At 40.7% G+C, this 14918-nt stretch overlaps 1 long non-coding RNA gene across 1 annotated transcript; it reads left to right on the top strand.

The window, feature by feature from the left end:
* Positions 1-733: 733 nt before the first annotated feature.
* On the top strand, positions 734-13681 carry LOC122549573. Its single transcript, XR_006311584.1, has 3 exons — positions 734-749; positions 1827-1831; positions 13427-13681. It is a non-coding gene; the product is annotated as an uncharacterized LOC122549573 (long non-coding RNA).
* Positions 13682-14918: the final 1237 nt, after the last annotated feature.

The following is a 14918-nucleotide window of genomic DNA, read 5'->3' as shown; positions in this document are numbered from 1 at the left end:
AGACACACACGCGCACACACATTATACACACACACACACACTATACACACAGACAGACAGATGCATACACACACAGTCCTACACACACACACACACAAATTCATACAGACACACACACTCCTACAGTTTCATACACTCACGCACACCCTTTCTCATACACTCACACATACATTCCCAGACTCGCACATGCTCTGTCTCACAGACTTACACCTCTTTACACTCACACACATACTCTCACAGACACTCATAACCCCCCATCCCCACACACAAACCTACATGTACACATACACATATAAGTTTATGGGGTGAATTTGTACTTGCAGAATTACATTTTATTTTGCTCAAAACCTGCATGAATCCATGTAAGATTCTGTAAATCCATTATGTCAATAAGAATCAGTCTGACCATTGTGACACAGACAGTCTTACACAGGGTAACTCACACCTTAAATGCATCATCTGAGTCGACATGAAACCAATTGTTAAAGCTCACTTGAGAATGTAACTTTTTAAAAAGTTTTGCGATTTACATATGAAAGAACTGAAATCAACATGGTAATCCTGAAAGATGAGAGACTTAACAAACAATCCAGGTCTTTTTCAATATCTAATTTCAGTTACATCACACTGTAAACGTTTGCTATAAATTCTGTGTCTTACAATCTTATACTCCACAAACACCTAATGAAGGAGCAGCGCTTCGAAAGCTAGAGCTTCCAAATAAACCTGTTGTACTATAACCTGGTGTTGTGTGATTTTTAATTTAGAGAAAAAAATAAGTGAGAACTTTGAGCACAGCAAGAATAGGATTGACTTGTGGTACTATTGCTAAAACTCACTGATATGTCTGACAGGTGACAAATGGTCTCTTGCATACCATACATGAATGAGGTTAGAGCCCAGTACTGTAAATAATACTAACTACTGGCGCCCAGATAAGATTTTCATGGTTGTGAACAGCATGTAAGTGCTAAATGTGAGTTGAGGTAATTTGGACTCACAACACCTGACAGCAGCTAAACCAGGGCATGGCCCAGTAACTGGAGTGGGTGGGGGGAGAGTTAAATGAAAGCAGTTATTTATACCTTCTGAAGCTGCTGTGGGCTATTTTCAAGCAGGTATGTGGAATAGTTGCAGAAAGATGTGGCACAAGGTAGTATGGGTCAAAAGGTGTGGTGCTGGAAAAGCACAGCTGGTCAGGCAGCATCCGAGGAGCAGGAGAGTCGATGTTTCGAGCATCAGTTTCCAGAATGTGTAGTAATATGTAGATTAAGTCTTATGATGGATTAACTATAAAAGTCTGCAATACAGTGGAAGGAATAGACATGCATTCATATGATCTGAGGGTCTAGGAGATTAAGCTAAAACAAAAGCTACAGTAAGGGAGGGTTCTCATAGCTCTACATGTTACATTGAAGTTAAAGTGTTGTCACCAATAGTCTTTGGGAATTATTAAGTCTACTTCAAACCACCAACACAATATTATGTGGTTGCAGCGATTAAAAAAAGAAAGATGGCAAAAGAAAAATCCTTATTTCTTTACCTGAGTGCTTCAAAACAGTTACAGACCCTTAGCTGAACTATGGCCAAAATGGTACAAGATATTTATTCACTTTTGCCCTGTGGCAGTAAAGCAGATTGCAAGCATGTCAGTACACATTGTACATAAAGGTTACCTGTGCAGATGACATTCGAGTTATCTAGGGGTTTGATAAGGGTAAAGTCACACATGTCAAAATTATTGGAGCATTGGAAACATACATTAGTCTCCTCAAGAACATCATTGTGAAATGTGCAGCATTAAACGTATGTAGCCAGAAACACAGGGAAAGTGTTGACACATTTATTAGGCTTTTGCCCGAAACATCGATTTTACTGCTCCTCAGATGCTGCCTGAACTGCTGTGCTTTTCCAGCACCACTCTAATCTAGACTCTGGTTTCCAGCATCTGCAGTCATTGTTTTTACCACATTTATTAATGGTTTATATTTAAAGCCAATGCCTACACTAACCTGAAGGAGGAGCTAATTTACAATAGAGTAGTTATTGGAGTATTGGATGATGAATTATCAGAGAACTTACAGTCTAGAGAAGACTTGAGGCTGGTGAAAGCAATTCGATTAACTAGAAAAGCCAAGATCAGGAGGGAAAACGATTAATAGTCAGAAGACACGGTGGGCGGCACGGTGGCACAGTGGTTAGCACTGCTGCCTCGCAGCGCCAGAGACCTGGGTTCAATTCCTGCCTCAGGCAACTCTCTGTGTGGAGTTTGCACATTCTCCCCGTGTCTGTGTGGGTTTCCTCCGGGTACTCCAGTTTCCTCCCACAATCCAAAAAAGTGCAGGTCAGGTGAATTGACCACGCTAAATTGCCCGTAGTGTTAGGTGAAGGGGTAAATGTAGGAGAATGGGTCTGGGTGGGTTACGGGTCGGTGTGGACTTGTTGGCTGTTTCCACACTGTAGGGAATCTAATCTAATCTAAGAGACAGCCTTTGTCCCAAATCCCATACACAGTTAAATTTGTCAGACATTAATAAGGGAAAATAGAGCTGTGCAGCAAGAAAAACAATTAATAACAGCAGCCCAGACTAACCTTTACTAGTACAACAAAAAAAGGCATACTCATGGGAGTTGCCTTTCCAAAGACTTGCAAGGCCCTTGTTATAAAAAGCCAAAGCTTTTTCAGACCATATGTGACTGCAGAACAAAAATGGGCAGAACACTCAAAAGTGGAAAGCCGAAAAGTAAACAGAGATTGTGAAGTAACAGATTCAAATTGAGATACCATGGTAGAAGGTCATACAATGCACTTTAAATTAAATACTCGAGCTGAAGTTTTGGTTCTTGATCCTGAACTATGGATGAATAAGAAAGTCCTTCAACTATCCTGCAAAAAGCTATGCAGACCTGGAGAACAGAGCTGAAGGTTTTGGGAGCAGCAGCTTTGAAGTACATTAATTAAAAACAAACCATTAAACATTAGTTACAGTATTAAATTCAAAAAAGCTTAAAGTGATGTTATCTAATATTCAAAAGTTCAAATTAAAGTTGGTGATGTTTTATACTCAAACATTATATTTTCAGTGAAAACAACAATGCAGAGCAAATGCACTATCTCACAGAGTCCAGAAAACTGTGATGTTAAATTTGGGAAATAAGTCAAGGACTTTATGGTACTTACAGCCGCATTGTCAGCAACCACACAAAAATTGAGTGAAATCAGAGAGACTGAAAAATCAGAAGAATAATATAAATAGTTCAGAGTATATTATATTACAGTATGGCCAGCATACAGACCATATTAGACTATCTTGAATTTTGAGCAGACACTACATATGATAGTGATTGATGGTTGACTGGTATACATTAATAGAATAATAATTCCAAAGAATACTGAAATTTGAAACACTACAACACTAACATCAAGATCATTTCAGCACTATCAACTGCAGAGTCAGAGTACAGTATTCATTTTCCTTCGGACCTCAGAAGGCCAAAATGTAGTGTTTGCATTTTAAATTACTGGCATATTGTCTTGGTCTGCTTGTGTGAAGGAGTTTAATAATTACATTTTCAGAAACATGATTATAAATCAATATGTGTCCTAGATTGTGTGTTTCTGAAGACCAGCTGGAGTGTCAATAGAAATTAATTTATATTGTTGAGTTTATAACAGGAATGAATAAAATCAAAAGGTACACAGAGCATTTTTTTTATTAAAAGATAATTAAAAGCTTTTGAATTCTGTTCTAAAACTTGTCTAAAATTTGGGTGCAAAAATAGTTCTCAATTGTTCATACCAATTAAGGGAAAAAGTTACTTGAGTATAAGGATTTCAGTTTGTGTAACCCTCTAATCAGATGTGCTTACTTATAAATTTGCAGTTGTCTATTCAAAGCTGAGAAAGTCTAGAATCTGAGTTGTGTGAATCAAAGCAAAAAGGCTTTGCAGGTCACAGGACTGGAACTGAACAAAAACAGTTAGACATACAGATTTGAATATTTCTTTAGATTCTCCTTAACAATAAAATGAAGGTGTTTGGAAAATGGATGGGATTTTGTTTTGCCAGATATTTGAAATATTTTAAACTGTGTTTTATGTGGATAGCGATTTGTTTTATTTGATTTTCTTTCTTGTGTGTTAGAAGCTTCTGTACTATTGTTTCAATTAAACCTGAAGCCTTGTGTGTTTATGTTTCAGTGACATTTCACCATATTTACTTTTTGTGGTCAATCGAGCCAAATTTCACTCTAGTAATTGACTAGGCCAGTAGTTAGGTGGATTTGCCATGCTAAGTTGCCCAAAGTGTCCAAGGATGTAAAGCCTAAGTGGGTTAGCCATGGGAAATGCATGGTTACAGGTGTTATGACACAGGGTCAACGCTGCTGCTAATTTAAGCTAATTGAAGAAGGACTTATGCCCGAAACGTCGATACTCCTGCTCCTCGGATGCTGCCTGGCCTGCTGTGTTTTTCCAGCACCACATTTTTCAGCTCTGGTCTCCAGCATCTGCAGTCCTCACTTTCTCTTTCTGCTAATTTAAACCAGACGCACAGAAAAGCTCACCTCGCCTCGTAATCTGTAAAAGTATGACTGACAAAGAAATACCAAATCCCAATATTTAAAGAAAAAAATTAACAATTTATTCTTTAACTCCAAGAAAAAAAGAGAACATTAAACAACAACTATCTACACTATAATCCTCCTTTGTCTGGTGAATGTATCTACCTCTACAACAATATACTGATCTGATAAAAAAAACCCTGATTTAAAAAAAATCAAATTTCATAATAAGCCAGCTGCCTGTATATTTTCCTCTGCAGATTTTCCTGAGTAGTCCTTTCTACGGTCTTCTGCTGGACAGATTTCATATGAAACCTTTCAGAGAGCAATTTACCTTTTAGAGAGAGGGTCTGTAGACAGTATGATGCTCTTTGCCGCTCTGGCTAACTGCTCAAAATGTCTAATTTTTATCTCCTTAAACATCAGATCGTCTCATTGAATTAATGTTATCAAAACATTAAAATTCAAATTTGATTGGATTTTGATATTTTTGGGCATAATTTAAACTGATTGGTCAAATTCGAATTTATTGTGTAATATAGCATCTTAGCTCCAGCTATTTTCTTCACAGCCAAATGTTGCATTTTTAATTTTTTCAGCACACTCTGTGCTTATTAAGCCCTTGTCAACATTCACTCTCTCTTAAAGGTACAGTACACACCTACACCTTTATAACACAGGCCTAAGGTGGGACGCTGTTTGGAGAGTCATTGTGGACTCAATGGGCCAAATGGTCTGCTTCAACACTGTGAGGATTCTAAATAAACTCAATGTGTTAGTTGTTTGGTCTTGTCCCAGCTGAGTGCTTTTCTACCCAAAGAAGAGCCTTTCATAATCAAGACTGACTGCAGTCATCTCCTGCAACAAACAATCCCGATACAGATTAAAATGGGTTAAAATGGCAGAAAAATCATGCTTTCCTCTTTGCAATCTGATTTACACATGTCCATTCATACAGGAACCAACCATGCTATTGCACTGAGGACACCTTTTGAAAAACACAGGGATAAGAGATTGAGACAATGTGGATCCAGCCTCTCAGTATGTTTCAGTCCCTATTGTCTTAGATCTATCAACAAGACAGAGGAACACTGGACTGGAAATCCTAGGCTGGTATGTTTTATGTAAGGTCCTTTTGCAAACGCAATAGCCTGTGAACACTGTTTCTGTTTTGCCACATGAACTTTTACATTTGCTAAGACATGGCTCCCTTTTGACTTGTGCATTAAGGTAGAGTAGATTATATTCTTTGTAATACAGATCACTGCAAATGACAAATACATTGAAGAAAAGCTTGCAGCTGCGTCACTGAAATGCAGAGATATATATTAGAAGTATTGACTCTATCACACATCTGCCAAGATTTTGTAGTTAAGCGATTCTGAAGGAAAGGGGCAAAGTGTCCCTACTTTACCACATTTTTAATTTCATGTCAATTACTGGAATGGCATTGGTGTTATGAATCAGAAACACCTCTTCAAAAATCACTACACAATAAACCTGTCAAGCAAAATTCCTTGGTAGAAATACATATCCTGCAAACTATTGCCTAGACACAGCATGCAAGAGCTTCAGAATTAGTGAGAGGTCTCAGATTTCTGAGGTGCAGAGAAATCTGGTGCTCTAGTACATACATCACAGAAGGTGAATATGCAGATAAAGCAAGTAATCAGGGAACCGAATAGAATGTTATGTTTTATTGTGAGGGGAATTGAATGCAAGAGTAGGGAGGCTATGGCATTGGTGATACTGTAGTACTTACTGTACTACAGTACTGTACTGGAGTACTGTGCACAATATTGGTCATGGTACTTACAGAATGATTCTAATGCATTGGAAACAGTTCAGAGAAGGTTTACTAGACTGATATCTAGAATGAGGGAATTGCTTTATGAAAGAAGGTTAGATAGGCAATACTTGGATCTTCTGGAGTTTGGAAGAGTCAGGAGTGACTTAAATAAAACATAAAAGATCCTGAGGATATTTGACTGGGTGGATATTGAAAGGATATTTTACTGTGTGAGATAACCTAGAACTAAGGATCATAGTTTAAAAATAAGGGTTTGTTCTTTTCAAACAGAGATGAAAAAACATCTTTTTTCTCTCGGTGGGTTGTGAGCTTTTGGAATTCATTTCCTCAAAAGGAAATTGACACTGAAGTTTTAAGTATTTTAAGGTAGAAGAAGGTACCAATGGGATGAAAGATTAACAGAGATATTAGGATTCTTGAGCTGAGGTTAAAATCAGATCAACTATGACCTTATTGAATGGCAGAGCAAGCTTGTTCCTTGTATATACAGTCATATGTTCATAATTCCATTCTTGCCTTTTCTATAGCAGATCAGAGCCTGGATTTTTTGAATGAATGATAATCCTCTCTTGGTGATATTTTCAGGACAGATGGATTTGGAAGATTGTGAAATGTGACGTAAAGAAAGCTGTTCCATCGATTTCCCATCCTCAGCTGTTGCTCCTAGAATTTCTGCTTGGAAATGATAGAGGTCACTGAACTCATTGAGTACATTTCAAAGATGAAATAACATAATTTAATATAATTTCCATCAGTAATGTCTTCAAATCCAGGTATGAGGAAGAATTGATTTCTACACTTGATGCGTAATATTATGAAGGAAGAGTCAGGAAATTTTAAACTTAAAGGCCTTAGAGTCTGGTGCAAGTTACTACAAAATATTTGCTTGTACCACATTGATGGGTCAAATTTTTTTACATTCATTGGCATTGTACCTATATCACATGACATTCTACACTCATTATCGAAAAGCAAAGTGAGGAGGGTGGGGTTCAGTGTGGCCTCAGCGTGGACATCCTCAAGACGATTCCAAAGCAGTCTCCCAGCCTTGAGAGCCTCGAGGTGAAGCCCAGCGTGGTCTGGAGTCAAGACCCAGTGTGGACTAGAGGCCAGGTGCTGGCGTGGACTGGATGTGAAAGACTGTTATTCTGAACGATTTATTTCTTTATTTTTCCAATTCATTCCTATGATCTGTAATGCTAGACTTTTTATTTCTTTATTTTTCTAATTTGTTTTTCTCTAAGAATTTGTATGTAAAAATCTGTACTCAGGTAACTTTGTACCTATGGTGGCACCATATTGGCCACTTGTAAACTTTTCAATGTAATCATTTGAGTCCAAGTGACTTTAAAGCTAATTCTAATTCTAATTTTAATTCTAATGCTGCATCAACATTTGTTGAAACCCCATCCAAATGCAAGCTGGACAATTTCCCTGATCCAGATATATGCTACTAGGAATCAGGCACAGTTTTTTATAATGAGCCTGTTTCTAGGAACACTTCCAGGCTAGGCTAGAGTGAGACAAGTGAGTGAAAGTCGTACCCCAACAACAATCCACAGGACTTTTGACTGACAGATTTGGTAAATCCAAGCAAACACTTTGTTTTAAAATGAAATCGTATTCAATCACAATTGTGGACATTCGTGATAACGTTGGCATTTATTGAGCATCCCTGACAACTGAATGGCATTTAATGTCATTGTGGTGAGATGTTGAAGGAGTGATAATATCACTGGACTAGCAATCTACTCTTGCAGAATGATTTTCTGAGACAAGGATTCAAATCGAACCAAGTTTAAATTGAATTCCATAAATTTGGAATATCATGATAGGCTTAGTAATGGTGACAGAAAATCATCATTGATTTTTCTAAAACGTCCCTAATTCAATAATGTCTTTTAGGAAAGACAATCTGCCATCTTTTCTTGGTTTACCTGACATGTGACTCCAGACTTCAGCAATTATATAGATAACCAATCAGTTTCATGGGAATTTGGTGTAAGTAGTTGTGTGTGTGGGGGGGGCAACAACCTGCCAGTAACATCCAAATTTCAGGTAAGAAGAGAAAAGCAATCATTGGTATGGAGCTTGAGTAACCTGTAGGCCAGATCTAGTGAGGATAATTTTCTTCACTAAAAGGCATAGATGAACCAGTAGGAATGTCTCATCATCTGAAAATGTAATGGTCATTTTTACTGAAACCAACTTATTATTTCAAAATGTTTAAATCAAATTCATATTTTCAAAACAAAATGATGGGATGTGAACACTCTTACCTCTGGATTATTAGACTGGACCAACCAGTACTATACCTATTTTTCTGAACCTTTTACAGCTAAGGCGGTATTACATTATGATGAATCACTCAACACCCAGGTCCACTTCCAGTATAAAGGAGTTTATTGGTAGGGAGAAAGCCTCTGGACATTCCAGGGAAATCTCCATTAAGCAAATACTATTGAGACAGTTGTTTCTAGCCTGCCTTGGCTATTGCAAACCAATTGTATTATTAATTGATTACATATACATCTAATCAAGTTAATTATGTGACTGAGCTGAAAATGTGTTGCTGGAAAAGCACAGCAGGTCAGGCAGCATCCAGGGAACAGGAGAATCGACGTTTCGGGCATAAGCCCTTCTTCAGGAATCCATGATCAATGCATGGACAGCTCAAGGCTGTCATGATCATGATCTCATCTGCTTACCAGACCCCCCTTATCAATTATTGTTGGTCCTCACAATGCAGCTTATTCAACAACATTCCAGACAGCACTCCTTTGCTGAAAAGAGGGGGCTTCTTCAATCTTCTTCGCCTGAACTTTAACAGTAATGCAATTAAATCCCATAATGACTGAATATTTAAAAGTCTATTTCGATGCTTGATAGGTGGCTAAATTTTGTTACATTACTTCACTATAGAATACATTATATGGCTATGATTTTACTACATTACACAATATACTACTATAGGTAGCTTCATCCTAATTTTCTGCACAAGTATCCACTTCTTTTTCAGTGAACAGAGCTCACTGTACACACTTCACAGAATCCTTTGTGCATTATCTCTATTATTTACCCTGGACATATTCCCTTTATGAAGTCATGTAATTACTCTAGCTTTTAGAACGACTTGAAACAGAGGGCTGTGTAAGCTGCTGTTTCAGCTAAAACTTCTTCCCCAGCTATTTTATAACAATCGAGGACCATGTTCAGTTATCTTGTGCTGCTTCAGCCATGGGCAGCCCAAGCAATCATAATGTGTGTGTGGATGTCTCGTGAAATGTTGTGATGAAAATTGCTTCGTGGAGACATGTGACAGCAATAATCCAGCATTCTTATTCAGCATTCCTGCTCAGGATAATATATATGATATAATATGATACCAAATCATAGATTGACATTGATCAGCAGAATGGATCCCAAGTTATACTGTTGTAGTGAGTGGGACGTGCTAACATTTCAATCTGAAGATAATACATCATTTAACAAGTGCATCCTTCCTTTGCATGTTCCAGAGAAAACTGACAGAATTTTAAGGAAGAGACAACTTTGTAGTTATTTTACTATGGCATTCTTTAGGATTATCAGAGTTGGAGTGTGCATCTGCGACAGTGGCATGACTTTTGACTTTGAATAGTTTATGGAGTCTCATGTTATAACTCTCTCATGACTTTTCTTTCTGAAATCACGAAGCATTATTTGCAAATTGTCCATGAAGTTTATGCATTATTGGCAATGCCAAGATATATTATCTGTCTTGAATTGTCCTTGTAAAGTTGACAACAAGTTGTCTTCATGAGCCACTGTAGTCAAAGTAGTATTGGTACAACCACAAAGTTGTAATTTTGTAAGTTCCAGTATCACTCAAGATGGCGGTAGAGTAGCAGTGCAGTGTGCACGCTCCGGCTTGGCACTCATCTGGTCCGACTACTTCACTTTTTTTCTTCTTTCACAACATTCTTTTCTTAGTTTAATCAACTTAACTTATGTGAGGCATGGGTTTGTGCAGAGTGGAAGTGATCAACCCAGAGCAGGGAGGGGCAGAGATGTCCCCAATGTCGATGGCTGTCATCCCAAGGCATCCGCTGGTGACAGTGCGAGCAGGCAGCCCTGGGGTCACTGGCAGTGAGAGTGGGCACAGGCAGCCCCAGGGTCACTGGCAGTGAGAGTGGGAACAGGCAGCGTGGGGTCACTGGCAGTGAAAGTGGGTACAGGAAGGCCAAGATGACTGGCAGTGAGAGTGGGAACAGGTAGCCCGAGGTGCCTGGCAGTGAGAGTGGGTACAGGCAGCCCGAGCAACTGGCAGTGAGAGTAGGTACAGGCAGGCCAAGATGACTGGCAGTGAGAGTGGGTACAGGCAGCCCGAGGTGACTGGCAGTGAGAGAGGGAGCAGGTAGCCCCGGGGTCACTCGCAGTGAGAGTGGGAACAGGCAGCCCGAGGTGCCTGGCAGTGAGAGTGGGAACAGGCAGGCCGAGGTGACTGGCAGTGAGAGTGGATACAGGCAGCCTGAGGCACCTGTCAGTGAGAGTGGGAACAGGCAGCCTGGGGTGATTGGCAATGAGGTTGGAACAGGCAGCCTGGGGTGATTGGCAGTGAGAGTGGGAACAGGCAGCCCCGGGGTCACTGAAAGTGAGGGTGGGAACAGGCAACCCCAGGGTCACTGATAGTGAGAGTGGGAACAGGCAGCCCCGGGGTCTCTGACAGTGAAAGTGGGAACAGGCAGTCCCGGGGTCACTGACAGCGAAAGTGGGAATAAGCAGCCCGAGGTGACTGGCAGTGAGAGTGGGAACAGGCAGTGCGGGGTCACTGGCAGCGAGAGTGGATACAGGCAGCCTGAGGCGCTTGTCAGTGAGAGTGGGAACAGGCCACCCAAGGTGACTGGCAGTGAGAGTGGATACAGGCAGCGCGGGGTCACTGGCAGAGAGAGTGGGAACACGCAGCCCGGGGGTCTCTGGCAGTGAGAGAGGGAACAGGCAGCCCCAGTGACTAGCAGTGAGAGTGGGAACAGGCCGCCCGAGGTGACTGGCAGTGAAAGTGGGAACAGGCCGCCCGAGGTGACTGGCAGTGAGAGTGGGAACAGGCAGCACGGGGTCACTGGCAGCGAGAGTGGATACAGGCAGCCTGAGGCACTTGTCAGTGAGAGTGGGAACAGGCAGCCCAAGGCGCCTGTCAGTGAGAGTGGATACAGGCAGCGCGGGGTCACTAGCAGAGAGAGTGGGAACACGCAGCCCCGGGGTCTTTGGCAGTGAGAGTGGGAACAGGCAGCCCCAGGGTGACTGGCAGTGAGAGTGGGAACAGGCAGCCCCGGGGTGACTGGCAGTGAGAGTGGAAACAAGCAGCACAAGATGACTGGCAGTGAGAGTGGGTACAGGCAGCCCCGGGGTCTCTGGCAGTGAGAGTGGGAACAGGAAGCCCCGGGGTGACTGGCAGTGAGAGTGGGTACAGGCAGCCCGAGTGACTGGCAGTGAGAGTGGGTACAGGCAACCCGAGGTGACTGGCAGTGAGAGTGGGAGCAGGCAGCCCGAGGTGACTGGCAGTGAGAGTGGGAACAAGTAGCCTGAGGTGGCTGGCAGTGAGTGCAGACAGTTGCTTCTGTGTTGGAGACAACCTGAGGTGGCAGACAGTCAGAATGGGAGCAGACATTTTGAAGCAGTGGTGATACAAAGTATCAGTCGGAGAAAGCAGACAACCCGGGAATGAGTCGAGGCCAAGTCTGGAGTTGGGGAGGTCAAGCCCTTGTGAGGAGTGCAAGCCCTGCATGGCTGTGTGTTAACAGATTGCAGTGGTGAAGTTTTAACTATATTTGTTGTTTTTGTAGTTTTTAGTAGGCAGGACTGCAATGTTTAACTTTTAAACCTTGTTTCATTTTTTATTGCTTTGTGCCTAAGATTTTGGACAGAAGTACCCTTGTACGCAAGATGGTGGTTTGTGAAATTTTCATTGTGCTCATATGAGTCCTTCTCAATAAAACTAATTCTAATTATAAAACTGTAATCTTTTTATTGAAAAATGTTGAATGAATGAAAGATATCAGTAACGAGAAACTTGGAAGAGAAACGACAGGGACTACATTTATTCCGGCTAACTGTTCTTTCACTTTCAGTAGTGGACTTTTTCAAGTATTTATCCAATTGTCATTTCTATGTTACTGCTTTGATCTGCTATCATCACCGTTTCAGACAGTGAATTCCAGATCACACCAACTTGTGGTGTAAAAGAATATTTTCTCATGCTGTCTCCGATACAAGTGCCAGTAATCTTATATCTGTGTCCTCTGGTTTATACCCTTCTATTAAGAGAAACTGCTGAGATTTATATCTCCTATTTTATGATTTTGAACACCTCTATCTATCGCTGCCTAGCCCTCACAGTGCTAAGTAAAACAACTGAACATTTCCAATCCTGTCACATAACTGAAGTCCCTCATCTCTTGACCATACGCAAATACACCCAAGTCTCTTTATGTTACAAATTTCTGCAGGTTTCTCCATTTAAATCACTGTCTATGCTTTTATTTCCCCTTCCAAAGTTAACAAATTCACATTTATTCCACATTATTCTACATTTGCCAAATTTTTTTGCTCACTTACTAGTCCTATCAAAGTCTCTCATATTATTTGCATCTCTCTAACAGCATGCTTTTCCAACTATTTTTGGTTTGTCTGTAAATTTGGCTATAATATATTAACTTTCCTCCTTGAAGTCATTAATAGTAAACAGTTGCAGTCCCATCCCTGATTCCTGTGGAACCCTACTGGTCACAAGTCACCAACCTAAAAATGAACCTCTTGAACCTTTTCACTGTTTCCTGCCCATTAACCAATTCTCTAAACATATCAACATATTACCTCTCCCACCATGGGCTCTTATGTCTTAACTTTTTATGAGATTTGTAAATATATGGCTTAGTTTGAGGCATTCAAAAGCCTTTAATGATATATTTGTTTCAGTACTTATAATACAATGTTATACTTAACCATTAACTAGCGCAGTGTTTAGTGTAACCCTTGTATGTACGAACAGACAGTGGAAAAGTACTGAGTACATCAGGAGGTCACATGGGGTCAGATATTCGGGAACGCGAGAAGGCGGAGAATGGAGTCAGGTCAACAGTCAATCAAGAAGACAACCACACCTCAATGCTTGCACAATGTTCTGTGATTACATGACGTTTTGTACTGTATAAAAGACTGGGTCAGGGGCAGGATAGGGGTCAGACTTTGTGAACTGACACACTCTGCTGTTTGTCAGGGACGGAAGGTCTAGACCCAGAGCTCTGTATACTTTATCCACTTACTGCTAAAATAAGCTAAAAGTGTGAGACCGAATATCTTCTCCTATTGCTTCATTTAAAGAACACGCAGGACTTGGCTCACACATAGAGGAAAGTAAGTTGGTAGATTGAGCCAAAGTCCGACAATTTGGTGACCCCGACGTGATGAAGATGGAGAAGTGATGGAAAAGAGAGAAAAATAGAAACAATGGACAACTGACGTCTGATTACAACAACAAGCGGCACCGCATAAAAAAGGGTGAGCAGACGCCTGTTTATATCGAAGTTCTGCAATTGGAGATACCAAATTGATTGTTGTCATTATACTGCAAGTGTCCTAGTAATAGTAAGTAGATAAAGTATTGATATAGTATGTACAGGTTTAAAGTCCCTTGGGGTTAGAGTCCCCCAAAAAGCAACAAGGTACGTACGGGTTTAAAGTCCCTTGGGGTTAGAGTCCCCATAAAAGCAACAAAGCTTAATACGTACAGGTTTAAAGTCCCGTGGGGTTAGAGTCCCCATAAAAGCAACAAGGTACATAAATGTGAGGAGGTTTAAAGTCCATTGAGCAGGATCTCATAAAAGCAACACTCACAAATTGTGGTGTATGATTGTGTTTTATGTTTTAAAGCTTATATTGGGGAATGTACGGAGGGTGGCAGAAAAACCAGTAGTGTCTTGAAGACAGGGACGGTGGTGTCTCAGCGAGAGAGAGTCGGCAATGGAAACCTAACGGTGATAACAATGACACTGCTGATAAAGCTCGCTGAAAGGGTCAGTTGCTCGGGTGTACTCTATACAAACTGACTGCCCACTGGATTTGTCTCTGATTGGGTTAGTTGCTCGGTTATATTATATCCAAACCAATTGACTGCTAGACGGGAGGATTAAAACAAAAATACGTAAAATGGAAGGGGAATTTGATAATGATAAGATTTGGGACGAATTACAACAACAGGGCAAAGTCCCTAAAGGTGAGGAGAGGGAGAAATTGTCACTGTTTTTAGGAAAAGCAGAAGAGCAAGCTAAATTAGAAGTTGAAGAGCACATGAAGGGAAAGAAAGGGTCAATATTCCTCCTGCAGATCCCATTCATGTTACCCTGTATTATGATAGAGATGATAATGACATCTATCAGCAAGCATTCTATCAGCACTTAGAAGGGACTCAATGGGATATTTCCTCTAGTTGTATTCTGATAGGTAAAGAAGGTGTGGCGGGTGTTGTTGAACTGACTGCAGAACAGTTGGAATGGTATGAGATGTCTGAA

The sequence above is a fragment of the Chiloscyllium plagiosum genome, chromosome 4 (assembly GCF_004010195.1).
Source record: "Chiloscyllium plagiosum isolate BGI_BamShark_2017 chromosome 4, ASM401019v2, whole genome shotgun sequence".
NCBI lineage: Eukaryota > Metazoa > Chordata > Chondrichthyes > Orectolobiformes > Hemiscylliidae > Chiloscyllium > Chiloscyllium plagiosum.
This window is presented reverse-complemented; position numbering and strand designations above follow the sequence as displayed.